The 27540-nt window shown below is 36.3% G+C and overlaps 1 protein-coding gene and 1 long non-coding RNA gene across 13 annotated transcripts in view; one reads left to right on the top strand and one right to left on the bottom strand.

The window, feature by feature from the left end:
• Window positions 1-27540, top strand: part of LOC144301134 (uncharacterized) — a 286282-nt gene that overhangs the window by 249132 nt on the left and 9610 nt on the right. Inside the window, exon 5 of one of the 7 annotated variants that reach the window (XR_013367877.1) lies at window positions 11019-11124. The exons of 5 other annotated variants lie outside the window; for them this stretch is intronic. The gene's annotated coding sequence lies outside the window, so the exon portion shown is untranslated. Of the gene's footprint in view, window positions 1-2182; window positions 2461-11018; window positions 11125-27540 lie in introns of those variants that run through there. One more of the 7 variants, XR_013367878.1, reaches the window with a different exon arrangement.
• The window catches only part of LOC144301136 (uncharacterized), an 87672-nt gene that overhangs the window by 52039 nt on the left and 8093 nt on the right, over window positions 1-27540 (bottom strand). For 2 of the 6 annotated variants that reach the window (XR_013367909.1, XR_013367906.1), the window contains exons 4-6: window positions 19615-19679; window positions 8706-8784; window positions 7096-7145 (exon numbers count right to left, since the gene is read on the bottom strand). The exons of 1 other annotated variant lie outside the window; for it this stretch is intronic. This is a non-coding gene — a long non-coding RNA (uncharacterized LOC144301136). Of the gene's footprint in view, window positions 1-7095; window positions 7146-8705; window positions 8785-17952; window positions 18019-19614; window positions 19680-27540 lie in introns of those variants that run through there. 3 more of the 6 variants (XR_013367910.1, XR_013367908.1, XR_013367907.1) reach the window with 3 other exon arrangements.

Genomic DNA, 27540 nt, shown 5'->3' on the forward strand with positions numbered 1-27540 from the left:
TCATACACTGCTGGTAGGAATGTAAGTGGCATAGCTGCTTTGGAAAATAATTTGCAAGTTCCTCAAATAGTTTAACACAGAGTTGTCACATGAACCAGAAAGTCCTCCACTCAGTATGTACCAAAGAGAATTAAGATTAGATGTCCACACAAAAACTTAAATGTAAATGTTCATAGTGTCATTTTTTAGAATAGTCAAAATCTGTAAACAATCCAGATGTTCATCAACTTGTGAATGGATAAATAAAACCAGGTATAAACACCCAATGGGATGTTATTTGGTAATAAAAAGATACAAAATACTGATGGTGTTACAACATGGATGAATTTTGTACTCATATGGAATATTCTACAGACTTTAAAAGAAAGGGGATTCAACCATTTGGGACTCATGGATGAAACTGAAGGGCATTATACTGAGTGAAATAAACCAGAAATAGAAAGATTAATAAAGCAGGATCTCACTTATTTGTGGAATTTAAAGTCCAACTTGGGGAAAAAATAATAAAAATTTAAAAGAAAAGTCTAATTTGGAGTAACCGTAAATGGTGGTTGTCAGTTGCTGAGGAGTGGGGAAAATGGGGAGAGGTTGGTCAAAGGGTGCAAATTTTCACTTACAAGATTAATAAATTTGAGGGGCACTTGGGTGGCTCAGTTGGTTATATATCTGCCTTCGGCTCAGGTCATGATCCCAGTGTCCCAGGATTGAGTCTCATATCAGGCTCTCTGCAGAGAGCCTGTTCTCCCTTTGCCTATGTCTCACCTTCCCTCTGTGTGTCTCTCATGAATAAATAAATTAAATCTTTAAAAATAAATAAATTTGGGAAATCTAATGTATAGCACAGTGACTGTAGTTAATAATACTGTATTGTATACTTGAAATTTGCAGAAAATAGATCTTAAATGTTCTCATCACAAACAAAAAAAATATGAACTATGCGAAGTGATGGATGTTTTAGTTGGCTTAATAGTGGTAATTTCATGACATGTGTATATCAAACCATCATGTTGTATACATTATACATGCACAATTTTTATTTGCCAATTGTACCTCAATAAAACTGAAAAAATATAAGTTGCAGATGTGATGTGCCTTTATCACTCAGAGCATAATTACTAAGAACAAGAACGTTCTTTTATATAACCACAGTGAAGTTATCAAAATCAGAAATTTAATATTGATACAATATTATTTAATTTCACCACTGTTCCAATCATGTCCAAAGGAAATATTTAGATCACTTGTTCCAGTCAGTTGTTCTATTTCCTTACTGGCCTTTAATCTGGAAGTCTTAAATTTTTGTTTCATGACACTGATATTTTTGAATAATCCAAAACAAGAATTTGTAAAACTGTTTCATAGAATTTCCCCTAAATTTGGGCTTGCTTGATGTTTCCAAATGACTAAATTCAGATCATTAGTGGCTGAAATTCCACATCAGTGGTAATCTGTCCTTCTCAGTGTATCTTGTCCCAAGGCATATGATGTTGATCTATTATATTTCTGGTGATATTAATTACGATCGCTTGGTGTCTCCAAAGTATAGTTAATATGCTGCACCTTTTTAAATATCTTGGTAAGATATATTTGGAAACTTATGGACTGACAAAGTCCTCCCCAAAATTTACAAGTTGAAGAACTAAACCCCAATGTGGAGGTAGGGCCTATTGGAGGGATCAGGTTTATTTATTATTATTATTATTATTATTATTATTATTATTATTATTTAAATATTTTATTTATTCACGAGAGACATAGAGAGAGGGGCAGAGACATAGGCAGAGGGAGAACCAGGCTCCATACAGGAAGCCCGATGTGGGACTCGATCCCAGGTCTCCAGGACCATGCCCTGGGCTGAAGACGGCACTAAACTGCTGAGCCACCTGGGCTGCCCAGTTTTTTTTCAAATTTAATTTAATTTAATTATTTTTTAATTAAGATTTTATTTATTTATTCATGAGATACACAGAGAAAGAGGTCTCCAGGACCATGCCCTGGGCTGAAGGTAGCGCTAAACCGCTAAGACACCCAGGCTGCCCAAGGGATTTAGGTTTAAATGAGGGTGCAGTCCTACATGATGAGACTGGTGTCCTTATAAGAATAGAGACAAATACTAACCACCCTCCCCTTCTCAACCTCTCTCTTTCATCCATCCCTCGGCTCCCTGGTCATGTGAAAACAGCAAGAAGACAGACATGAGCAGGCCAGAAAAATGACTCTCAGCAGGAACCAAATTTGTTGGAACCTTGATCTTGGATTTGCTGGCATGTAGAACGTGAGAAGTAAATATACATTGTTTGGCAACTCAATCATTGTGATTTTGCTGCAGTAGCCCCAGCAGACTAAGACAGAAGCAATGCAAATATGCCCTTATTCATCAATTTTTCACCCACCATTTTCAGCATCCATTAATGATTTTTGCCTGAAACAATGAGTTATAATGATGATTGCCAAATGGTGATTTTCTAATTCCATCATTCATTCTCCATTTACTATTAAAATTTTTATTGTAAGGAAGAATTTTATTTATATCCAAATGGACTCATGGATTATGATTTTATTGTATGGATTAAAAACTCTACTACTATTATTTAGATGTGCTCAAATGGTACCAGATTTAGCATGTGGTGCCCCATGACGCTGGCATTCTTAAGGTACTTCATTACACAAATAATATTCTAAGCATATCTAGTTCTCTACCATCCTGTGCCTGAAATCAGCCATTTCTGTCAAGTATCCTAGATTCTTTAAGTGGAAGATGGTATGAGAAATCAAGATCTGACCACTAGGTATGCTCATTGCTACTTAGGTTCTGTCTCTCCCAGTGCAGAGAACTAGGAGCTATATGTATGTACAAACAAATATGTATACCCTGATGTGTGTGTGTGTGTATGTATATGTATGTATATATATATATATATATATATATATATATATGTATATATATATATATACCTGTATATTTATATATATTTCTCAATGTATCTATATTGATGCATGCATATATACACAACCATATACATGTATCTTGTGTGAACATACATATACAACCAAAAATATCTATAATTATTTCTTTACCTATTTATATTAAAGTCATCAGTTCACACCAACACCTCCAATTTCAACTGAATACTAGAGAATTCATAATGTCCTTCTCCCTCTCAATATTTATAACTTTATTTTATGACAATAAGAAACCTGGCTCCCATTTTCTACAATATGGTTAATTATTTGCTTTGACCATGAATACGCAGAAAGTAGTTTTCAGATTTGTTAACCAATTACTTTGTGATAAAGAAACCTATGAACCAGAGACCAACATATTTTAGAATTTTGTCTTTAGACTAAAGCACATAATCTACTGAAAAGTTACCTTATTTAGTTCTATTTTTTCTTTTCCTCCACTGTGGTTACATTATTTCCTCAAATATGGTTTACAAAATGTGCTTCTATTTGTATTATGTTTTAGTATTCCCCTTGTACATTTTTATATTTTTCTTTTATGAGAATTTGAAACACGAACATAGTTGTAAAAGTGAGACTATTCAAAAATGGCTCATCAGAGAAACATTATTCCACACCCTATACTTCTCTACTTCCCATTTTTCTCACCCATGTTCTGTAAGTACCCAGTTTCATTAAACTCTAGTTTATCTTTTCTGTGTTTCTACATGTTCAGTTAAAAGATAGCATATCTTCTCATTTACCCACCTTACAGAAGGAATGGTATTCTTTGTGTGTTTTTGTGTTTTGATTTTTTTTTGAATTATATATACTGAAAATTATTCCACATCATAGCAATTTTTCTTATCCCCAATCTTTTATTCTGGCTGCATTGTACTCCATTATGTAGATATATGATAATTTACTGAACCCCTCTTTTCTGTATGAGCATATAGGTCTGCAACATTTCTCATTTATCATCAAAGTGGCAATGGATATTCCTACATAGGAATTTTTCTATTTTTGGAGATATATCTTCAGATAAATTCCTAGAAATTGGATTTCTTGGACTAATGTGAAGATACATGTAATTTTGTTGAATATTGACAAAATCTCCATAAATTTATTACCAACTATTATTCCAAAGAGCATCTCATGAGTATCAGAGTAACTGTTTTTCCACCTCCTTACCTACAGACCCTATTGTTATATTTTTTTTAAAAATCTTTCACCAGTCTTGTATATAAGGAATGGAAATCTGGCATAATTTTGTTTTCTGTATTTTTATTATGAGAGAGATTAAATATCTAGACAGGAGAAGACTTTAGATATTAGGACTTTAGCCCCAATAAATAGATAAGGAAGTTGAGTTCCAGAGAAACTTAATTGTCCAAGTCAAGATATGTATATACACACACACTCACTCATATTGGATTAGGTAAATTAAACCGTATGTATCTCAATATCCTATCAATGATAGCCAGCTAGTTGTTTCTGGAGATACAGTGGGGAGGATAATCAGGCATCCTACCTGTAATGAACTTGTACTCTAGGGGATATACTTTAAGGAGAGGTTACACATATTAATAAAATACAGAAAAATTATATTATAGCTAGTTGTAATTTAATTTCTCTATTGTTAGAGTGTATAATAGAAATGATTGACCTTGTCAGTGAGGTTACCCTGAATATTCCTCAAGGAGTAAGAACTGAGTTTGCATAAAGGATGAGTGCACATTAATTAGGTCACGGAGAGCACTGAGGACCAGATAGAAGATCGGGTGTGTGTCCAGAGAGTACAACAGGTGTCAAGAGCAGAAAGCAGACCACTGGCTGTCACAAGGAGAGAAAGGACAGTGTGTGGGGTATGAGGGGTCTGTAAAGAGAGATTGATGAATTGATGTGATTCTTGAAGATCAAAAATTTAAAATTATTCAAGCTGAGGAAAGGGAGATGACATGATCTTTTGGAAAGTATTCAACTTAGTGGCAAAATGGAGAATTCATACAGTGGAGCAAATTTGGATTGAGGAGATAAATTCTGAAGCTCTGCAAGAGGCCAGGCTTTTTTTTTTTTAACCATACTTTATCCATTCAGATTATTTTTTTAAAGATTTTATTTATTTATTCATGAGAGACACAGAGAGAGAGAGAGAGAGAGAATGGCAGAGACACTGGCCAAGGGAGAAGCAGGCTCCATGCAGGGAGCCTGATGTGGGACTCGATCCCAGGTCTCCAGGATCACACCCTGAGCTGAAGGCGGCGCTAAACTGCTGTGCCACCCAGGCTGCCACAGGCCAGGCTTTTATGGAAGTGTTGATAATAAGAGATTCTTTAATTCAAAATTTGACTTCTGAGTTTCCCTTATGTTCAGGCCCTGAGTTAGGGTCTGGAAGTAGAAAGAGGTAAATAGATATGATCAATATTTAAGAGTTAAAGTAGACAATCCATGTTGGTAGTTTGGGGTGTGAAGTACAAGAGACATAATTTAAGGATAACTCAACTTTCTGGCTTGTGGAAAACAAAATGTTCAGTGATTTCGAAGGCGACTTATATTTGGGGAGGAAATTCAAACCTTTGGACCAGACATTTTGAGAATTTGTGAAGATTTTGAGACATCTTTTGGAAGCTGTCAGAGGTTCAGCTGGGCAGGGAAGTTCAGAGCTCAAAGAGATATCTGAGTCAGAGATGCAGGGTAGTTTGTGAGTTGCTTGCAAATAGACAATGTTCAAGGTGTTGGTGTAGGTGAAGTCCTACACCAACACCTTGAGAGTGAAAGTGAGGGTGAGAGTGAGAGTGAGGGTGAGAGTGAATAGGAGGATGGAAGAGCAGGGCTTGGACTGAGGCTTGAGGAACACCAGCACTGAATGCCTGCGGGTGGAGGGAAATAAATTTAGCAAGAGCAGTAGGAGGGAAACCAGAATGGTACAGAATCATGGAACCTAATTGACTCTGGTTTTTGAAGAAGCGGGACATATTGATAACGTCAAATTCTTCTAATAGAGTAGAAAAAAAACTAAAACTATTTATTTGGTTTAATGACAAGGAGCCCCTTCTTGATTTCAGTGAAAATTGACATGTGATGGAGAGATGAAGTCATGAAGGAGAAGGAGGAAGTTTGGCTCTAAAGAGTTAAAAAAAAGGAGATTGGAAGCTGCAAAAGATTTTCATTGAAAATGTGTAAATTTGCTCTGGGCCTGAGATTCTATGTTTTTATTATTATTATTCCCTTTAGTTCCATGCTTTATCAAGCCATGCAGGTGTGGCTCTTAGGTTCTCATAGGAGGTTTCCCAAGAGATCAATTTAGAAAAAAAAAAAACCCACTTGGAGTTCTGGAAAACACACACGGAGATCCTCCACTAAGCAAATCATCTCAGAGAAGAAGTTCCCAGGTTGCTGTTGGAAGGGTTCCCGGGATAGGAAGATAACATCTGACAACCAACATAAGGGTTTTATCTTTATTAACCAAAGTGCAGCTCTGGGGAACATCTCAATATGAATAAATGATGTTTTTACTAATGCAGCCAACATTCAAAAGTAACAAATCCACTGCTTTACATGGCAAGCAGTAGTGACAGTTCTGTTTTCCTAAATAATCTGTCTCATTAACAGGAGCTGTCTACTTTTTAAGCATTAATTCACTGAATGCTGCCACTTGGATAAACACAAACTGCTTGCAACAGATATATATGCTTTATGATCCCCCAAACCTTGCATTTCTATGGCTCCTTTCGTTTTTATTGAGTGAATTTTATTGTGGCAAAAAGGTTGCAAAGTGAGACTTGTCACTTTCCGGTGGCAGTAATTTAGCATCTAACAAGCAAAACTCATAAGCCCTGGAGAAGTGCAGTAGCTCAGGAACTGATGCTGGGGGCGCAAATGGAGTTGACTTTCCAAGGCAGTGGATGTGACTCAGAAATGGAAATGAGGCTGAGAAAGCATTCTCCACTGTGTACATGAGAACGAACAAAGGGAAATACAGATCCGACTACTAGAAGATGTGAAACCAACTAAGACAGGCAGCTGATGTCATAGGAGTAATGTTAATAAAATAATCAGTATATTGATAATAGCCCTCATTGATCAAGTGCCACAAACTATGTTGTCATGCCCTGTACCACGGGTTTTACAAACACTACCATTTCATTCCTACCTTATAAATTCTTCAAAGGTCTTAACTTTTTGAAACTCTATTTAACAATCTAAAAAAAAAAAGGAATAAAAATGACTGAAGTCAAAAGCAAGTTCAATCATGGAGATAGATTTTACATTTTGGTTCATTTTTCAAACTCTGAACTATCCTGTCCATCACTGAACAGGTAATAAGGGTTCTTCTACTTATAATTGCAAATCAGCTATGACTCAGTAAGCTAGAAGTTAAGTAAGTGAGAAGTTTACATATGAGCTGCCCCACATGTGAAATAAGGAGATTGAATTAGACAAAATCATCTGATCCTATTCAGAATTAACTATATTTACTCTTTATATTGCTAGAAACTTATTCAGAGACGTTGCTTCCTAAATCCCTACTGCCACTAGGGAAAACAAAACCTAAAGAGTCCTTCACAACTGAAGCCCAGGATGCATAAATGAAGGATTAAGTGGGTCAATGCATGATTGATCAAAGGCCTATGCACCCCGATGTTTCTAGCAGCAATGGCCACGATAGCCAAACTGTGGAAGGAGCCTCGGTGTCCAACAAAAGATGAATGGATAAAGAAGATGTGGTTTATGTATACAATGGAATATTACTCAGCTATTAGAAATGACAAATACCCACCATTTGCTTCAACGTGGATGGAACTGGAGGGTATTATGCTGAGTGAAGTAAGTCAGTCGGAGAAGGACAAACGTTATATGTTCTCATTCATTTGGGGAATATAAATAATAGTGAAAGGGAAAATAAGGGAAGGGAGAAGAAATGTGTGGGAAATATCAGAAAGGGAGACAGAACGTAAAGACTCCTAACTCTGGGAAACGAACTAGGGGTGGTAGAAGGGGAGGAGGGCGGGGGGTGGGAGTGAATGGGTGACGGGCACTGGGTGTTATTCTGTATGTTAGTAAATTGAACACCAATAAAAAAAAAATAAAAAAAAAATAAAAAAAAATAAAATAAAATAAAAAAAAAAAAGGCCTATGTCTCCAGCACTATTTTAAGTGCTGTGGCGATGCAGTGACATGTGAGGCTCAAAATGAGTATCTCTCATGTCCCTGGGCTGAGATGTTTTCTGATGTAGGAATTCTTAGATTAGGTGGAATGCTCAGATGTCATCAAAATAAATCTGTCTTTAGCATTCTTGATGCAAGAATTCTTTTTTTTTTTTCACTTTTATTTCCGAATATGTAGTGTCATTGGAGGGCACAATATATTTTCCCTGAGAGAGTAAATATGGGTATTACTATTATGTGACTATTCATAAATACAAGTGAGTTCATATCTATACTTATTTTAATATCAGGATCTCTGAGATGAAAAAGTATTAGTATAAAACATACAACTTCATAACAGATATCTTATATATTATAAAACTTGGTATTCAAATCAATTTCTGCAATAGCAATATTGATATACCAGATTGTTGCTTAATATTTATTTTGCTTATCTTCCCTCTATTTTTGTTAGATATACCACTTGTCATTATATAAAATACTTATTTAAAAATCTGAGACACATTTTTTAAACATAAAAATATAATTAAAGACTATGCATGTTGCTGCAAACAGCAAGATTTCATTCTTTGGTATGACTTAATAATACATACATATTAATACTTCCTTTTTTCATTTATCCATCGATTAGGCAATTAGGTTGTTTCCACATCTTGGCTATTGTAAATAATGCTGCAATGAACATGAACATATGTATAACTTTAGGTATCTTTACACATTTTTATATCAACTCATGAAATAAGTTGAAGCTACAGATTTAGCATATGGTAAAGAAAGAAAATTAAAAATATCATTTAGGTTAAAATTTTAATTTAAATGTATACTTTATACCTTTAGATCCAATAATTCCACCCTCAGAATTTACTCTAGAGATGTAATTAGAGAAGTGTGTAAAGATATAAATATAAGAATGTTTGCTGAGCACTGAGAAATGCATAGAATTGTTGAACCATATTGTATACCTGTAACTAATACATTATCACACATTAACTATACTGGAATTAAAATGGAAAAGTTAGTAAAGAGAGTTTATCGCAGCCATGTTGATAGTATTGGAGAATCTGCAATAATATGCATGTTCAACAATGGTAATTGGTTAAATTATAACTTCTATACAATAGAATATGATAAAGCTATTAAAATGATGTAAGTATATTGAGGTAGAAATAGGTTCACATTTTGTTGCCTTAAAAAGGTACAAGGTATAGCATAGATTCATTTTCAAAAGGAAAAAATTTAGAGTGAGAGGGTTATTTTTAGATGGTGGTTGATGAATAGTTTTTATTCATGCTTATCTTGAAATTTTATTTGCTCTTGTATATATATAATTTTGTACAATGAAATAATTGAGAAAAATATTAGTGAAGATTTTGAGCATTTAAAAATATTTTTCTTAGTTCAAGTTTGCTGGAATTATTACTTCCAATTGGCTAATAAGTATGAAACCTAGGATTTTGAAATTCTTTTTTTTTTCAGCTGAGTGCCAACTAGTCAAGATAATATATTTAGCTTTTAGAATTAAAATGCGATCACCTGAATAAACCATAGATTGGTTTTTCATGCTTCTCTGCTGGGGTCATAGTGTCCATTGATAGAATGACCAAACTTGGAGAGGAAAGCAGGCAATATGTTTTCTTGGACAATACCTACACTAGGGATCTAGGGATGTTGCATTCATTCTCATTATGAATCATTCTGCACCTACTCCTGCCTCTTTCCTGATACAGAGAAAACACTTGGGGTTCCTTCTGTGATGTTCTGACTTCAAAAGTATTCTCCTTTAAGTATGCTCTTCTATTAAATATGATCTGGTCACGTGAGGAAATATGACTTTGAGCATCTTATCTCCAAGAGAAGATCTTGTTCAAATGGACACTGAGGTCTCAGGGTTCTTTGTTTCACTCTGTTACTCTGAGTCACTGTGAATAAAAATATGACTGAGAGCTTATGTTGACTGATCTGAGAAGCCAACCTACCTAATGCTAAACTATTAGTAGAAAACATGCATCATGGCTGTAAGTTAATTCCTTAATATATGTACTATTGCATTCAATCAATTTGTACTGAATTAATTGTATTGGATTTCACTGAATTGAAATGATCTGACAATGCTCAATGCCATAAATAAATGAGTAGAATAACCTTAAAGTGAATTTTTATATACAGATGAAAAGGCTGAGACCTTAAAAAGAGGCTTGCCAATTTTACCTTACTCCTAAGTTCCCTGTCTTAGTTTCTATTTTATAATTCTCCTGCATACAGATTAGATGGTATGTCTGTTAAGGAATTATTTCCCCTGTCCCTGTACATTTAACTTAAGCCACTTACCATACTTGGGGTGCTCATCCCTTCCATACTGCTTATATAGAATCTTACCCTATCAAATAATGCCTCCCAGAAACTTAATTACCTTGCCTCCAATATTCAGGCAAGAGTCTTTGTTTTCAGATAAGTAGCATATCTGAGTGCCTCTCACATATGTCTAATGAAAAACCAGATGTAATGAATGCTGGCTGCATTAAAGAATCAATGGATAGAGTCTAACATATAAAATATAAGATTTATATAAGATTTATCTGAGTCTCTCTTCTATCTATCTATCTCTATAATATATTCTTTTATATATTAGGTTTATTTGGACATACACTTTCTTCTTTGCTTGATGCCAAGCCATTTTAGGCCAGTGATTATGTCAGTGGTGACTCTGTACTTTGCCTCTTTTTCTCTAACAGTGACTGGCACAGTTCTTCAAATAGATTAGAAATTCAATATAAATTGATTAAATGCAAGATTTTATACACTAATGAATAAACTTGTTGCCATCATGCATGTTTTATACTTGTCACATGGTAATATTCTCATGTTGCCATGTATTATTTGTTAGCCATTTTCTTTTTATTGAACAGGAAATCAATTGAAGAAAGAACCTACATATTGTGCATATTTATATATGCATTACCTTCTTCCATTTCTGTGTCTGAAGCTGAAGAACTCATGTCTCCCACTCATCATGTGTTTGTTGAATAAATGAATAAATCTTAGCATAAAAAGATATCATCCCATCCTTCCAGGTTTTTTATTTATTTACTCCTTCATTCTTGTTATTTGGGGTACTTCTTCTGTGCCAGACATTAAATTATTCACTGCATATCCCAAACATTCAGCACATCCTCACTTAACATCAGTTCTCTGTGTGTGTGTGTGTGTGTGCAGACTCATCGAAGAGTTCATTGTTTAGAGAGGGTAGAAGAAGTAGGTGTTATGCTTATATTTAAGTGAAAAGAGCATTTATATTCTGCTTTCCTACTATGATAATACTAAATATGTGCAGATGACATGGTGAGAAATTCAGTTTCCTGCAAGAAGCACTAAGCTACTCTAAACATAGACCCATACTCTGAGTACAAACTCAGATTAAAGGGGTCAGGAAGTCAGTATATACATTTCTAAAAGGTAGAGAAAGTCCAGGCAAGATGTGTACTTAGGACATTCAGACAACAAAGAAGAATCCAAAGCTGGAACTATTCAGAAGTGAAGGGCCTCAGGCATTTGTCATGGTGGAAATCTACTTCTGAGCCACGGCCCTTAGTAAAGCTTTTATTTTAAGGAGTTAGAATAAAAGAACAGCAAGCCACACTTGAAGAATGTTAACAAAGAAATCCTGACACTCTCTTGGCATAAAAATATTTTCATGTAATAAGACTTTGTAGAAGTCTCAGTTCTTTGATAACAACAGTAACATAACATTCCTCATTAAGACTTATGAAAATGAACCAAAGAAAAATAGAAAAAAGTCATCAATGTGAACATTATAGAATGGTAGATCATTTCAGATTTATATAGATATTAAAATAGAAAATAATCTGAACAAACATCATTATCAGTGGTGGAATATAAATTACCCACAGAAAGATGGAAAAAGGAATATATATGTGCCCTTTATAATCCTTTACTTAACATTTTATTGGATATCTTAACTATTTCAATAAGACAGGCAAATAAAAGGCATCAGTTTGGAAAAGCTTTGTTTTGTTTTATTTTGTTTAAATATCTGCTAGTTTTCTTGAATGTCGAATATGCCCTTAGTATATCTAAGTACTAAGATTAAAGTATTAAAGTACAGAAGATTAAATTAATAAATAAATTTGACAAAGCAGTAAGGTCCATATGTAAAAGTTAATTTTATTTCTACATATCACCAATAAAGAAATGTAACAAATTTTAAAGTCAGTCTGCTTTTACATGGCAACAAATATCATCAAATATTTGGGAATAAATATTTTTTAAAATGTCCAAAACTCTATACAGAAGACCACAAATGTTATTGATATAAAATGTTTAAGGTTATAGAAGTGTACATATTTGCTGCATGAACTAGAAAAATCAATAATGTGAAAAATTTAATTTTCCTGGAAATGTTTTATAAAGTGAACACAGACTGTAAGTCCCATTAGGATACTCTGAAATTGTAAACTGATTCTAAAGTATATTTGGGAATTCTAAGAGGAAAAAAAAGCCAAGATAATCTTTTGGAAGAAAAAAAGCCAGAGAAACTATACTACCAAATAATAATACTTGTTACCAAGCTACAGTAATAGAGTTAGTGTGGTATTGACAGAAGGATTGACAAATTACCATAGGAACACAATAGAAAAATCATCAACAGACCCAAAATTATATTGTCATCTTTCTATACATAAATGATATGGTATAAATGGAAAAGGATGGATATTTAAATAATTTAGGCTACTATATTGGCTACCCATATTGAAAAATATATATATAGTATTCTACCACCCAGAATATTTTTTTTAATTTCAGGCAAATTACAAATTTAACTAGAAAAATAACTCTGCCTTTAAAAAGCATAGGAAAATATCTTTGTTATCTTAAGGCAGGCAAATATTTTTTTCAAAAAATGACTATTGCTAAACTGGACTAAATTCATATTTTCTTAAACCAAAAGAGGTATCAAGAAAGCAAAGAAAAGTCCATTTCCCATACTTCTATATCTACCTGTATCATTAAACATAGATATATAGGTAGGTCAAAAAACAAGCCCTCTTTATACCATGCATTTAAAATATTAATTTGAAATGAATCATAAATTGTCTTAAAAGATATCCTTCTAAAAATTAGAGAAATAGGATTTTGGAGAAGGCAAAATTGCCTAAATGTAAAACAAGAGGGACAAGCCACAAAATAAAAGCCACAAAATAAAATACTAATAATACAGACATTAAAATTGAAAACTTTCCATTCAACAGCATTAAGAGAATGAAAAAGAAAACCACTAAATGGAGAAAAATTGCAATGCATTTATGTAATAAATGACTCATCACCAGAATATACAAATAACCCCTTCAGATTAATGATTGAGAAGCTAAAACCCAATAGAAAATGGATAATGTAATTGAACCACCTCCACAGAATGAGATATGTCAAATAACTATGTGAAAAGATGGTCAAAGGCATGTCATTATGACATGTAAATTAAAACTATTGTGGGAACACCTGGGTGGCTCAGATGGTTAAGTGTCTGCCTTCAGCTCAGGTCATGATCCCAGGGTCCTGGAATCAAGCCCCATGTCAGAAACCCTGCTCATGGAGAGTTTGCTTCTCCCTCTCTCTCTCTGACCCTCTCTTGTGCTCTCTCTCTCTCTCTCTCTCTCTCTTAAATACATTAAAAAATCTTTTAAAAAAAACTACTGCGAGAAACCCCTACAAACTCAAATTATTAAAATGATAAAGACAGATGATATTAAGTGTAGGTAATGAAGAAGTGGTACACTCACTGCAGCTGTGAGTATAAATGTGCTATAACACAATTTAAAACTCTTTGCATTGGGGCACCTGAGTGACTCAGTGGTTGAGCATCTACTTTTGGTTCAGGTCGTGATCCTGGGGTTCTGGAATCGAGTTCTGCATCAGGCTCTCCTGCAGGGAGCCTGCTTCTCCCTCCACCTATGTCTCTGTGTCTCTCATGAATAAATAAATAAAATCTTTTTTAAAAATAAAACTCTTTGCATCAGCTAAAGCTGAATACATGCATCTCTTATGGTGCAATGATTCTACTCCCAGGTATCTACTTAATAGAAATTCTAAATCTCCAAAAGCTCTACAAAAGAATTTTCAACAATAGTTAAATAAACTGTGATATATTCTCATCTAAAAACACTAGGCAACAGTGAGAATGAGTGAACTATGAGCTGCATACAGCAGTGTAGATGAATATCACAGTCTAACTCTGAGGAAGAGAAGCCAGACACAAGAAGTATATGATATATATATATATATATATGCATTTCTATCAGGTTTGAACACAGACAGCAATAATCTATAGTGTTAGAAGTCCATGTATCAGTTACTTTTCTTGGGGAGAGGGCAATGGCTATAGGGACTGGAGAGAATGAGACCATTTTGTCCACATTTCCCCTTCTTATAAAGACAGCAGTTAGATTGGATTAGGATCTACCCTCACAACCTGATTTTAACTTAATCACTGGCTAGTAGAATGGGACACCTGCACCCCAATGTTTATATCAGCAATGTCCACAATAGTCAAACTGTGAAAGGAGCCTCGGTGTCCATCGAAAGATGAATGGATAAAGAAGATGTGGTTTATGTATACAATGGAATATTACTCAGCCATTAGAAATGACAAATACCCACCATTTGCTTCAACGTGGATGGAACTGGAGGGTATTATGCTGAGTGAAGTAAGTCAGTCGGAGAAGGACAAACATTATATGTTCTCATTCATTTGGGGAATATAAATAATAGTGAAAGAGAATAGAAGAGAAGGGAGAAGAAATGGGTAGGAAATATCAGAAAGAGAGACAGAACATAAAGACTCCTAACTCTGGAAAACGAACTAGGGGTGGTGGAAGGGGAGGAGGGCGGGGGGTGGGGGTGAATGGATGACGGGCACTGAGGGGGGCCCTTGACGGGATGAGCACTGGGTGTTATTCTGTATGTTGGTAAATTGAACACCAATAAAAAATAAATTTATTATTATAAAAAAATTTTAAAAGAATGGTTGAAAAAAGATAGCCTAGCAAGAGAGTTTGAAGGAAGGGGAATAAAGGGTAGGGACCAAATACTCTTAGAGGAGCAAGCAGCCTGAATACAAACCAAGGAGATGCAGGAAATTATTCATGTTACCAAAAGTGGTTCAACTAGCATAATTTCTGAGTATGAATCATTGAGTAGTGAAGGATGAGGCAAGAATAGTTAGGCTTTTGTTTTGTCCAGTTATGAAAAACCAAGACTATAGATGGTATTAGGGTATGTGGGCTTTTGATGAGGAATTTGATGGATATGACATTTGTCTCGTATGAAAGTTGATAACCAACAAACAATTATTATAACTAGGAATCACTTTAAATTATGAGGTGGACTAGAAACCATTAGGCCATAACACACTCCCAAATGTATTTTAATCCTATTTAGATTGAGGAAAACGTATTTTATATTTTAGGATTTAAATGTCAAGTGTGCCACATTAAAAAAAATTTCTCTAGAAAAATTATCCAAAAGAAATACAACCTGACTGTGGACTTCCTTGCCTATCATTGTTTCTGTCTTAACACCAGCATTTCAGCTGGGCACGATCAGGTGTATAACATTGTTCCATTGCCCACAGGCCTGCAATTCAGGACATGGTTTGGCCTGAAGTTTTTCTTTCTGCATCTTACCAAGGGCACAGATCTAGATCAGCCAAGGGCAGGGCTAACTATTCTAGGTGTGCTGTGTTAGCCCAACAAGGGGATTCAGGCCCAGAAAATGTGAAAGCATCTGAAAGCTCATTTGTTCTTTTCTCTCCCCGTGCCTTTTTTAAAATTTATTTTCCCTTCAATTTCTATTATTTTCTTTTCTTCACTTCAATTTTTCCTTAAAATCTGTCATTGGCTTCTCTTTTTTCTCTATCCCTGCCTCCATCAAATACTTCTATAGTTTAAGATCATGTACTGCAGATTTCCCAGTTCAGCCTTTTTGTGTGTCTCTGCCTCTCTCTGCCAAGAGTACCCTCAGTCAGTCCTTGATTCTATTTCTTTGGCTCCTATGATTCACTGAACCTTCATTTCTGCCATGAATCCTTTCCTCAGTTCTCCAGCTGACACAGACCTCTTCCACTTCTGAAAGCCTGTCCCTCTGAGAGTCTGTCCTACCCACTTGCCACTTACCCACCATTACACCAATGATAGATGCACCTCAAAAGATGCATTTGAGGAGACTTATATACCCAGACGATACTATATGCTCATTTGATGTTCACTGATCAATTCTCTTGCTGGTGAGAAAGAGGAAATGAGAAAACAGAGAGCTGTACTTAAACAGGCTTCTTACTGACCCCTCTATTTTTCTATAATCTTTTCTCTGTATACTTTCTGTTATGAGTTCCCCTCATCCTTTCTTGGCCTCTGTTTCATTTTCCTACCTGTTCTACTTTCTCACTTTCTCTGATTCTTTAACAGGTGGTTATATACTTTTTCTCCTACTCCTTCTTTGAAAGATTCCCGAGACCACCGTGCAGACAGCCTGCACTTTCTCTGTGTCTCTCTTTACCTCTGCTTCTCTTCTGCCCTCCTCCTCTTCCGCCCTCCTCCTCTTCTGCCTTCTCCTTTTTCTACTTCTCATGTGGGCCTCCTCTTTCCTGTTCACCCACCCACACACTCTGAGTAATTCAAGTTTTATTTAGAAGGAGTCAAAATAAAATTGCTTGAGGGCTCAGACCATGTAGGCCAAGCTTTGCCTGGAGACAATATTTACAGCTGAGTGATAAATAGGGATTGCTGTCAAGGGATTGGTGGCTTGTTAACTAAGCAAGCCTGGAAATATTGCCATAAGAATTGTTGAATGTGGGAGAGTTCATACTTAATGGCTTTTGCATTAAAATAAAAAATAAATAAATAAATAAATAAATAGGCAAATAACAACCAACACAAAGAGAATTAATGTGGTCAGTTTGAAGATAGAGTTGTGATGCAAGGTTAGGCTTGTCAGAACAGACTCTCACCTGGCCTGGAGACATCCCCTCCAGGATAAGACAAAAATTACTTCGTAATTGAGGCTGACAATTTGCAATATCTGAGATCCAGCCTTTGGACAAGTAGTGGCTCTTTCTAAATATATCAGTCTCCTGTCTCAAAGTACTAGAACTATAGTAATGGCTGGGGTTCAGGCATAGAGAAAAAAGAAAGAAGTTCCTCTTTTGGACTGGAGTATGGATTTCTTTTTTTCTCCCTAAGAACCAGAAGTCATATATTTGATTCCGTGAATAAGGTGCAAGTTCTTTCTGTGCTCAGAGATGGACTGAATCATCAATACCTCTACAGTTAGGTTTAGCTAAGTTCTTAAATTATGACAAATAAAATGTAGATGTAAGTCTTATACATATAACTATATAACTATTCCATGCATCCTCCCAATCTCCATATCTTTCCCTAGTTGTGATTGGTTGAAGAAAATTTTCAAATGGTAAGTCTCAAGATAGAAAAAGCCTGAAAGCCTGAGTGATACCTGAAGAAGTCATTCAGAAAAAGAAGAAGAAAGAAGAAGAAGAAGAAGAAGAAGAAGAAGAAGAAGAAGAAGAAGGAGGAGGAGGAGGAGGAGGAGGAGGAGGAGGAGGAGGAGACATGCACAGACACCCGCCCAATTAAAAATGCCAAAAAAGTTTTGGTCAGGCTATAGAATATGAAATAAGTGTTCATTTTATTTTTTAAAGATTTATTTAGAGAGTGTGCAGTAGGTGGGATAGAGGGTTGAGGGAGAGAGAAACTTAAGCAGACTCTGAAATGAGCACAGACCCTGATGTGGGACTCTATCTCATGACCCTGAGATCAGGACCTGAGCCGAAACCAAGAGTTGGATACTTACCTGACTGCACCCCCCAGGATCTCCAGTCTTCATTTTATGAAGAAAATAAACAATGGACAGAAATTAGTCTACTGTGACAAATACAGGATCATCGAATAGTTGGCAGCAAGATTGATCAGAATGAACATAAGCTGGTTATGATCTTCCAGCTTTGCCAGTCCTAATTTTTTTAAAGCTCCTCATTCCTAGAAAACACGTCCCAATCTCAGTTCATGTGGTTTGGTTGGCCCCAATGTCCTCCATATTCAGAGGTGGCATGAGACTCACGTCTGGATAATCAGCATATTCAATCTTTTAGACTCTCAGTTATATATGATATATATATATATATATATATATATATTTGTGTGTGTGTATATATACATATATATATGGATTAATAAACAAAAATGGTCCAATGAAAATGAATCTTGAGACATGCTAGAGCCAACTGGAAAGAAAACTCTCTAATAGATTTGTTGCTACAAGAAAGTCAGTTTGGATCTCCTGGAGTTGTCCATGAGGGAAAGCTTTCTTAAGAATGAAGCCAGCATGGTACAAAGCAAAAAGCTGAGATAGACACAGTTTCTCAATAACAATGTGTGGGAAATATCAGAAAGGGAGACAGAACGTAAAGACTGCTAACTCTGGGAAACGAACTAGGGGTGTTGGAAGGGGAGGAGGGCGGGGGGTGGGAGTGAATGGGTGACGGGCACTGGGGGTTATTCTGTATGTTAGTAAATTGAACACCAATAAAAATAAATAAATAAATAAAATAAAAAAAAAAACATTGGTTGAACATCCAAAGCCAACTATTCCTGAAATGAGATAGCTTTGAACTTTTTATCTATGTAGGCAATAAATTCACTTTTCCTTTAAGAAAATCCAAGTAATATTTCTGAGAATCAGGACTAAAATAGTTGTTTTGAATCCTTTTATCTGACCTCCTAACACCCTGCACCTGTAGGCTAGGTAAAGCAGCTCCAAATAAAGGTAAAAATGGGAAGAGAAGATGTGTGAGATGCAATATCTTCCTGTATGGTCATCATTCAAAGAAACAACTAATACTGAGCTTAGTACACAGAGAACACTCAATAAACATTTTTGATGGATCAGCTAAATATTCTGTACCATGTTAATAATATTTGACTCTTTGATTTCTTATGCAATCTTAATCATAAAACTTCCTTATGACTAGTATGAAAATATGATTTTTCCTCAAAACTGAGATACTTCTGAGAGTAAAAGAAGGAGCTCTTAATAATTACACCAAAATAACATGCATAAACTGGGACTTCCCTGGCAAAGCTGGGCATATATTTTTCTTATATGTAAATAGGGATTTTTGATATAAACACATATATAAACGTATTTATTCAAATCCCAGGAATGATACCCAATTCTGATTTATTCTCTCTAGAAAATAAAGAATAAAGAGAAGTCTGAGTTTGTTTTAAAAAAAAGCAAGAAATCATAAATAAGAATTATCCAGTGAGATTTTTTTTGTTTCTCCTAAGATAAAAAAAAATGTGAATATATATACATACATAAAACATTGAATTTTCATGAGGGCCATAAGAAACTCTATAGTCATTGTGATCTTCTTCTAGAAAATTAATTCATGCTCAATGCACGAATTCTTACCTGGCAGATCTAATGCTTGATTACTTCTTTCTTTCCCTTCTTTCTTTCTTTATTTTTTCATTCATCTATATATTAAGGAAATATTGACTGAATCTTTAATGTTCCATTCACTGTGCTAAGACATAGATTAGTCTTAGGCATTTAAGGGGTTTAAAAAAAAAGAAAAAGAGTTTGACTTCTTCCTTGCCAATTCGAATGCCTTTAATGTCTTTTTGTTGTCTGATTGCTGAGGCTAGGACTTCCAGTACTATTTGAATAGCAGTGGTGAGAATGGACATCCCTGTCTTGTTCCTGATCTTAGGGGAAAGGCTCTCAGCACTTTCCCATTGAGAATTATATTTGCTGTGGACTTTTCGTAGATGGCTTTTAAGATGTTGAGGAATGTTCCCTCTATCCCTACACTCTGAAAAGTTTTGATCAAGAATGGATGCTGTATTTTGTCAAATGCTTTCTCTGCATCTAATGAGAGGATCATATGGTTCTTGGTTTTTCTCTTGCTGATACGATGAATCACATTGATTGTTTTATGAATGTTGAACCAGCCTTGTGTCCCGGGGATAAATCCTACTTGGTCATGGTGAATAATTTTCTTAATGTACCGTTGGATCCTATTGCCTAGTATCCTGTTGAGAATTTTTGCATCCATGTTCATCAGGGATATTGGTCTGTAATTCTCCTTTTTGGTGGGGTCTTTGTCTGGTTTTGGAATTAAGGTGATGCTGGCCTCATAGAATGAATTTGGAAGTACTCCATCTCTTTCTATCTTTCCAAACAGCTTTAGTAGAATAGGTATGGTTTCTTCTTTAAATGTTTGATAGAATTCCTCTGGGAAGCCATCTGTCCCTGGACTTTTGTGTCTTGGGAGGTTTCTTATGACTGCTCTTCGCCAATGACATGATACTCTACATAGAAAACCCAAAAGCCTCCACCCCAAGATTACTAGAACTCATACAGCAATTTGGTTGTGTGGCAGGATACAAAATCAATGCCCAGAAATCAGTGGCTTTTCTATACACTAACCATGAGATTGAAGAAAGAGAAATTAAGGAGTCAATCCCATTTACAATTACACCCAAAAGCATAAGATACTTAGGAATAAACCTAACCAAAGAGGTAAAGGATCTATACCCTAAAAACTACAGAACACTTCTGAAAGAAATTGAGAAGACACAAAGAGATGGAAAAATATTCCATGCTCATGGATTGGCAGAATTAATATTGTGAAAATGTCAATGTTACCCAGGGCAATTTACACGTTTAATGCAGTCCCTATCAAAATACCATGGACTTTCTTCAAGGAGTTAGAACAAATTATTTTATGATTTGTGTGGAATCAGAAAAGACCCCGAATAGCCAGGGAATTTTAAAAAAGAAAACCAGGGGATCCTTGGGTGGCACAGCGGTTTGGTGCCTGCCTTTGGCCCAGGGCGCGATCCTGGAGACCCCGGATCGAATCCCACATCGGGCTCCCGGTGCATGGAGCCTGCTTCTCCCTCTGCCTGTGTCTCTGCCTCTCTCTCTCTCTCTCTCTCTCTATCATAAATAAATAAAAATTAAGAAAAAATTTTAAAAAGAAAACCATAGCTGGGGGCATCACAATGCCAGATTTCAGGTTGTACTACAAATCTGTGGTCATCAAGACAGTGTGGTACTGGCACAAAAACAGACACATAGATCAATGGAACAAAATAGAGAACCCAGAAGTGGACCCTCAACTTTATGGTCAACTAATATTCGATAAAGGAGGAAAGACTATCCATTGGAAGAAAGACAGTCTCTTCAATAAATGGTGCTGGGAAAATTGGACATCCACATGCAGAAGAATAAAATAGACCACCCTCTTACACCATACACAAAGATAAACTCAAAATGGATGAAAGATCTAAATGTGAGACAAGATTCCATCAAAATCCTAGAGGAGAACACAGGCAACACCCTTTTTGAACTCGGCCACAGTAACTTCTTGCAAGATACATCCACGAAGGCAAAAGAATCAAAAGCAAAAATGAACTATTGGGACTTCATCAAGATAAGAAGCTTTTGCACAGCAAAGGATACAGTCAACAAAACTAAAAGACAACCTACAGAATGGGAGAAGATATTTGCAAATGACGTGTCAGATAAAGGGCTAGTTTCCAAGATCTATAAAGAACTTCTTAAACTCAACACCAAAGGAATAAACAATCCAATCATGAAATGGGCAAAAGACATGAAGAGAAATCTCACAGAGGAAGACATAGACATGGCCAACATGCACATGAGAAAATGCTCTGCATCACTTGCCATCAGGGAAATACAAATCAAAACCACAATGAGATACCACCTCACACCAGTGAGAATGAGGAAAATTAACAAGGCAGGAAACCACAAATGTTGGAGAGGATGTGGAGAAAAGGGAACCCTCTTACCCTGTTGGTGGGAAACTGAACTGGTGCAGCCACTCTGGAAAACTGTGTGGAGGTTCCTCAAAGAGTTAAAAATAGACCTGCCCTACAACCCAGCAATTGCACTGTTGGGGATTTACCCCAAAGATATAGATGCAGTGAAATGCCGGGACACCTGCACCTGGATGTTTCTAGCAGCAATGTCCACAATAGCCAAACTGTGGAAGGAGCCTCAGTGTCCATTGAAAGATGAATGGATAAAGAAGATGTGGTTTATGTATACAATGGAATATTACTCAGCCATTAGAAATGACCAATACCCATCATTTGCTTCAAGGTGGATGGAACTGGAAGGTATTATGCTGAGTGAAGTAAGTCAATCGGAGAAGGACAAACATTATATGTTCTCATTCATTTGGGGAATGTAAATAATAGTGAAAGGGAATGGAAGGGAAGGGAGAAGAAATGCGTAGGAAATATCAGACAGGGAGACAGAACGTAAAGACTGCTAACTCTGGGAAACGAACTAGGGGTGGTGGAAGGGGAGGAGGGCAGGGGGTGGGAGTGAATGGGTGACAGGCACTGAGGGGGGCACTTGACGGGATGAGCACTGGGTGTTATTCTGTATGTTAGCAAGTTGAACACCAATAAAAAATAAATTTATTATAAAAAATAAAAAAAATAAAAAATAATAAATGGATGAAGATTTTAAAAAAAGAAAAAGAAAAGAAAGCTCACTCATTTGGGGAAGATAAATAATACTTAAAGGGAATAGAGGGGAAGAGAGAAGAAGTGGGTAGGAAATATCAGAAAGGTAGACAGAACATGAACACTCCTAACTCTGGGAAACGAACTAGGGGTGGTGGAAGGGGAGGAGGGTGTGGGGTGAGGGTGAATGGGTGACAGGCACTGAGGGGGGCACTTGACGGGATGAACACTGGGTGTTATTCTGTATGTGGGCAAATTGAACACCGATAAAAAATAAATTTATTATTAAAAAAAAGAAAGCCAGGAAGAAGTTCATTGAAAGGAAACAAAAGGATGCATTATGTTTGAAGAAGGACATGTGTATTAGGACCTAAATATTCCATGAAGTTAGAGGGTATTCAAAGGACAGAATTAGGATGGCTTTAGGTCTGGGAGGGCCAAAGATATAAGAGTTTGCCTTCCTTTTTACTGACAAGACCATAGATATGCTTTAAAGTACGTGAGTGATAAGGTTATAAAAACTGTGTGGTAGCTAGACTCACAAAGTTGGAGTCCATGATGAAAATAATTTTTAAAAAAAATAATGGTGAACATTAACAGAGCTCCTACTATTTTCTGGACACTGCTGCTTTACATGCTTTAATTCATATAAGCTTCATAAAACCCTATAAGTTAGGTACTCTTACTAAACCCATTTGACTGGGAAGGAAAAAAAAAGGCACTAATATATTAAGAAACTGCAAGTAGTGTTGTTGGGATTTAAATCAAGACTTTCTTTCTTTTTTTTTTTTTTTTTAAATCCCTCATGTAATCACCTGAAGAAGGTCTCAGCTAGGGAGAATAACCTTAGGAGAAATGTGAAGAAGCAAAGTATAGGATAAAACTGGAGTGGTAAGATTTTGATATTCTGATCACACAATAATGTCATAAGATCCAGAGAGAGGAAAGAATTGGAAAAATGTTAAATTTAAAACTTGAACTATAGAAGGGATCATATCAGAGGAACCTAATCTCATAGAGCAAGGAGTAACAAGACCCTTAAGAACATGGCTAGGCCACCAAGCAGGTTGGTTTACAATAACTCCACAGGTGCAAAAAGTAAACCTTGAGACTCAGTGGATCAGAATAAGACAAGGTATTAGTCACTGAACAGAATAGAGAAGGAAATGTGAGCATGGAATTACCAATGTGTGTCCCCAAGGCCCACTGAGCGATGTGATAAGCCCATATGGCAGTTACACACTCTATGGACTGCAGTTGAAGAAACCATGGCCAATGGCCCAGTATATTTTATAGCAAGCAGTAAATAGAAGAGTCCCCAGGCTTCAGGGGGTGAGTAGTTGTACTGTAGTCATGCTGCAGATGTCTTGTCCTACTTAATTGCTTACATGACTAACAACAGAAATGGCTCAGTGCCAGGGGATAGTTCTTGAGGTTTGGCACACCCAGTTATAACGGGCAGGGACTGATAGCCTTTCCTAATAGGCATAGTAATGACTTCAGTCAAGATAGGAACTATATGTAGTGCTCATTTTTAAAGTAAATATAATACTCCCAATACATGTAAGAATGTCCTGAATCTGAGATATTGTTAGGATAGAGAACTACTTTCCAAGAACTAGTGAGAGAATAATCACTTAAAGTATTTATCAGTAAGTTGTTAAAGCCAAAGCAAAAAAAAAAAAAAAAAAAAAAATTTGAATAGCATTCTTTTTTTTCCTCTTAGTCAACTAAATCCAGGGAGAAATAATCCCAGTTGCCCCTTTCTCTTCATGTCTTTCCTATTTACCCTTCAAGTCCCAACCAAACATGACCTCTAGCACAGTTCTTAAGACAATATGGGTGTCACTAATATTAGTAATCAACAGACTAACTGTAAAACAAAAGAATAAATTTTTTTAAAAAATGATTCTTTTGTGGGAAATGTTTTCCCAGCTCATTCCATTTACTCATCCCCATTCCTATAATACTTGCTATTTTGACTATTCCTTAGGTCCCATATGTATATGACCTTTTGCAACTCATTCTTTTCCTACTTACATTTTACTGGCTTAGAAGCTGTTTAAAGACAAGGCTACTGAGTAAACACCTTTTTATTCCTCAAAGCTTCTAGCAAATTTCCCTGTCCAAGATTAGCCCTAAATCAGGCCTTCATTTTGACACAAGCAGGCAGAAACTTAACATATAGTTTGCATTTGTGCCTATGTTCCCCAAAGAGGAAAACATTGAATAAATAGCTTTCATATTTGAACATTTAGTGTGTGTCCATCACAACACTCCTCTGATTGCATTCATTATCTTATTTAATCACATTAAATCACAGCAGCTCAGAAGGCTGGAATTATTATTCCCATCAAATAGATGAGGACGCTGAGACTGGGAGAGCATGTATAATGTGCAGAGAACTGTAAGGATCCTGAATAGCAGAGCTGAGGTTTGTACCCTTGTATACGGGTTCCCAAGCCCTTGGTGTAACCATAAATGTATCCTGTTTACCTTGATTATGCTGCTACTTTCTCTTAGAAAGACTTAGTTCTTGCCATCATCATTTCTAGAATCTCAGTTTCAACAAGACTATCCCTTTGCAGGCCAGCAGGCTTCCAGGCCACAACCACTGAGTAAGTCTGGGGTACAGCCAACAGATATGGAAGTGGGTGCCACAGTTATTAGGGAAGTTGTTGGCCTTGTTCCACATGACTGCTCTGACCAGCTCATCCTACACACAAGACACTCCTGCCTCTGCTCTCCCAAGGACCAACGGGCTGAGGTTGATGAAGACAGACCCACCTTACTCTCTTCTCCTGAAAGAGGAAGAGCATGGACTTGCCTAACTCCTGTTCTTATCAAGACAAGAGTAGGAATAGAATTAGGAGGAGGGGGAAGAGTAATATTAGTAATGGTAGTAGTGAATAAACTTTCACCTACCAAGTCTCTTAAAACCCCATCACTAAAGAGAAATTTAAATCCTAGGCAGTTGACCCTTTTTCAGCCAACTCAGACTATGGAGCATAACCATCCAGTACAGCATAATCCTTTATTCTAGAGCCTTCATAAGGTCCTTTAGGGACCAGAAGTCCTTTCAACAAATCACTCTCATCTCTAATTTCTGTGTATATTTACTTGTATTTTATAAATACCTTATTTCCTACCAATAATCAATTATGGTAAAGATTAGAATGATTAATAAACAACTAAATTCTAAGCAAACACCCTAATTAATCTTCACAGGAACCCTGTTAGGAATCTGAAATCCCCATTTTTCTGATTCAGATACTGAAGCTCAGGGATTACGTGGCATTCACAAAGCCACTCAACAGTAAGTGGCATCACTAGGGTATTACAGAGGAGAAAACTTTCCTCCTATTCCCTTCTAGGTTCTTCGACAGAAGACAGATTAGCAAGAGAAAAACAAAATTAATTTCATATGTATGGAAGCCCCAAAAGTATGAGACTCAAAGAAGTGAGCGAAGTAGTCAGTTTTTATTCTTCATAGACAAATAAATAATAAATTCAAGAGGAACTGACAAAACAAAGGGGTTTGGCTTGTGGGAGCTAATTAGTGAAGAAATACAACGTTTGTTTATATAGTCTTCTCGATCCCAAATTCCCTATCTCTGATGATAAGAATGTTTCCCTGCCTTCTAATACAAGAAGGGTATCTTCACTTGAGAGATTTATTTTCTGCTTTTAGGAAGGCAAAGGAAGGTCCGTGTCCTTCTTATGCTTGCTATTTCTTAAGCAACTTTAATTCAAGATAATCAATATGCCAGAGTGGGTCCCAAAGTGGCATATTTTGGGATGCCTATTCTATTTCCCTTTCTTGTGAACTCAGCTCCTGTTAATCTGATTGCTTCTGTACAGCAAGTCTGCCTGCCAAATAATAATGCTCTTCATTTGTTTAATGGCTTATAATTTAAAATTTCTTCCATATGAATGATCTGATTGCATCCTCATTGCAGCAGGCAGTGTTCTCTTTTTCATAGATGAAGATACTGAGGTCCAAAGTGTTTAAGAAGATATTTGAGGGAACTCAGCAAGTGAGGGGATGCACTGAGTCAGATCCTAAAGCTCTTCTCGGTAAAGTTCCATCATTGCCCTTCCCAGTGAGTGTTATATGTCTATTCATTCTAGAAGGGTCCATCCTATAACCATCTTTTCTGCCAATGGCAAGCAGACAGTGTTGTATATGTTTTCAAAGGAACACATGGTTGACTAAGAAAAAAGGGAAAAGGATATTTAGGGGCCCAGGGATAAAGCCAAAGGAAGATGCCAAACTGGGATGCCCTGGGTACCCTGAAGTCCAAGGCTCAAGGGGACAGCATGTGGGTAGCAGGCCCCTGGCAACAAGGCCTCTGTGGTATAGCCAGAAAGTCCTGTAGCAAAAACTTGTCATACGTGGCATCTAACAGAGCTGTTCTAGATTCAAGCCCTGATTCTGTTAGCTAAAGATTATGACCTTGTGCTGTTGACTTGCCTATTTCAGTACCACTTTATCTATCTGGTGAATAAAGAAACAATGCCTACTTCATGGAGAAGTCAGAGGAGGGAATAGATAAATGTGCATGGCATTGACTTACACAACATGTGCCACCAAAGAGAGAGAATGAAGTCAAGATTCATTTACAAATGGAGGCGATGATATGTAGAGGCTAGTGTGGAAAGGAAGTATGCAAGAGGTTGAAGTCTAGCTCTGTCTTCTACCCTTGTTCCCAGTACTGATTGTGAGTTTAAAATATCAAATTCATTCTACTTTCCTCAGTTTTGCATTGACGCTGACCATGACAACTTAGTACAGAGACAAGAGCCTGCCTTTCCAAGCACCATATCCTGCTCA

Source organism: Canis aureus, chromosome 29 (assembly GCF_053574225.1).
Source record: "Canis aureus isolate CA01 chromosome 29, VMU_Caureus_v.1.0, whole genome shotgun sequence".
Taxonomy (NCBI): domain Eukaryota; kingdom Metazoa; phylum Chordata; class Mammalia; order Carnivora; family Canidae; genus Canis; species Canis aureus.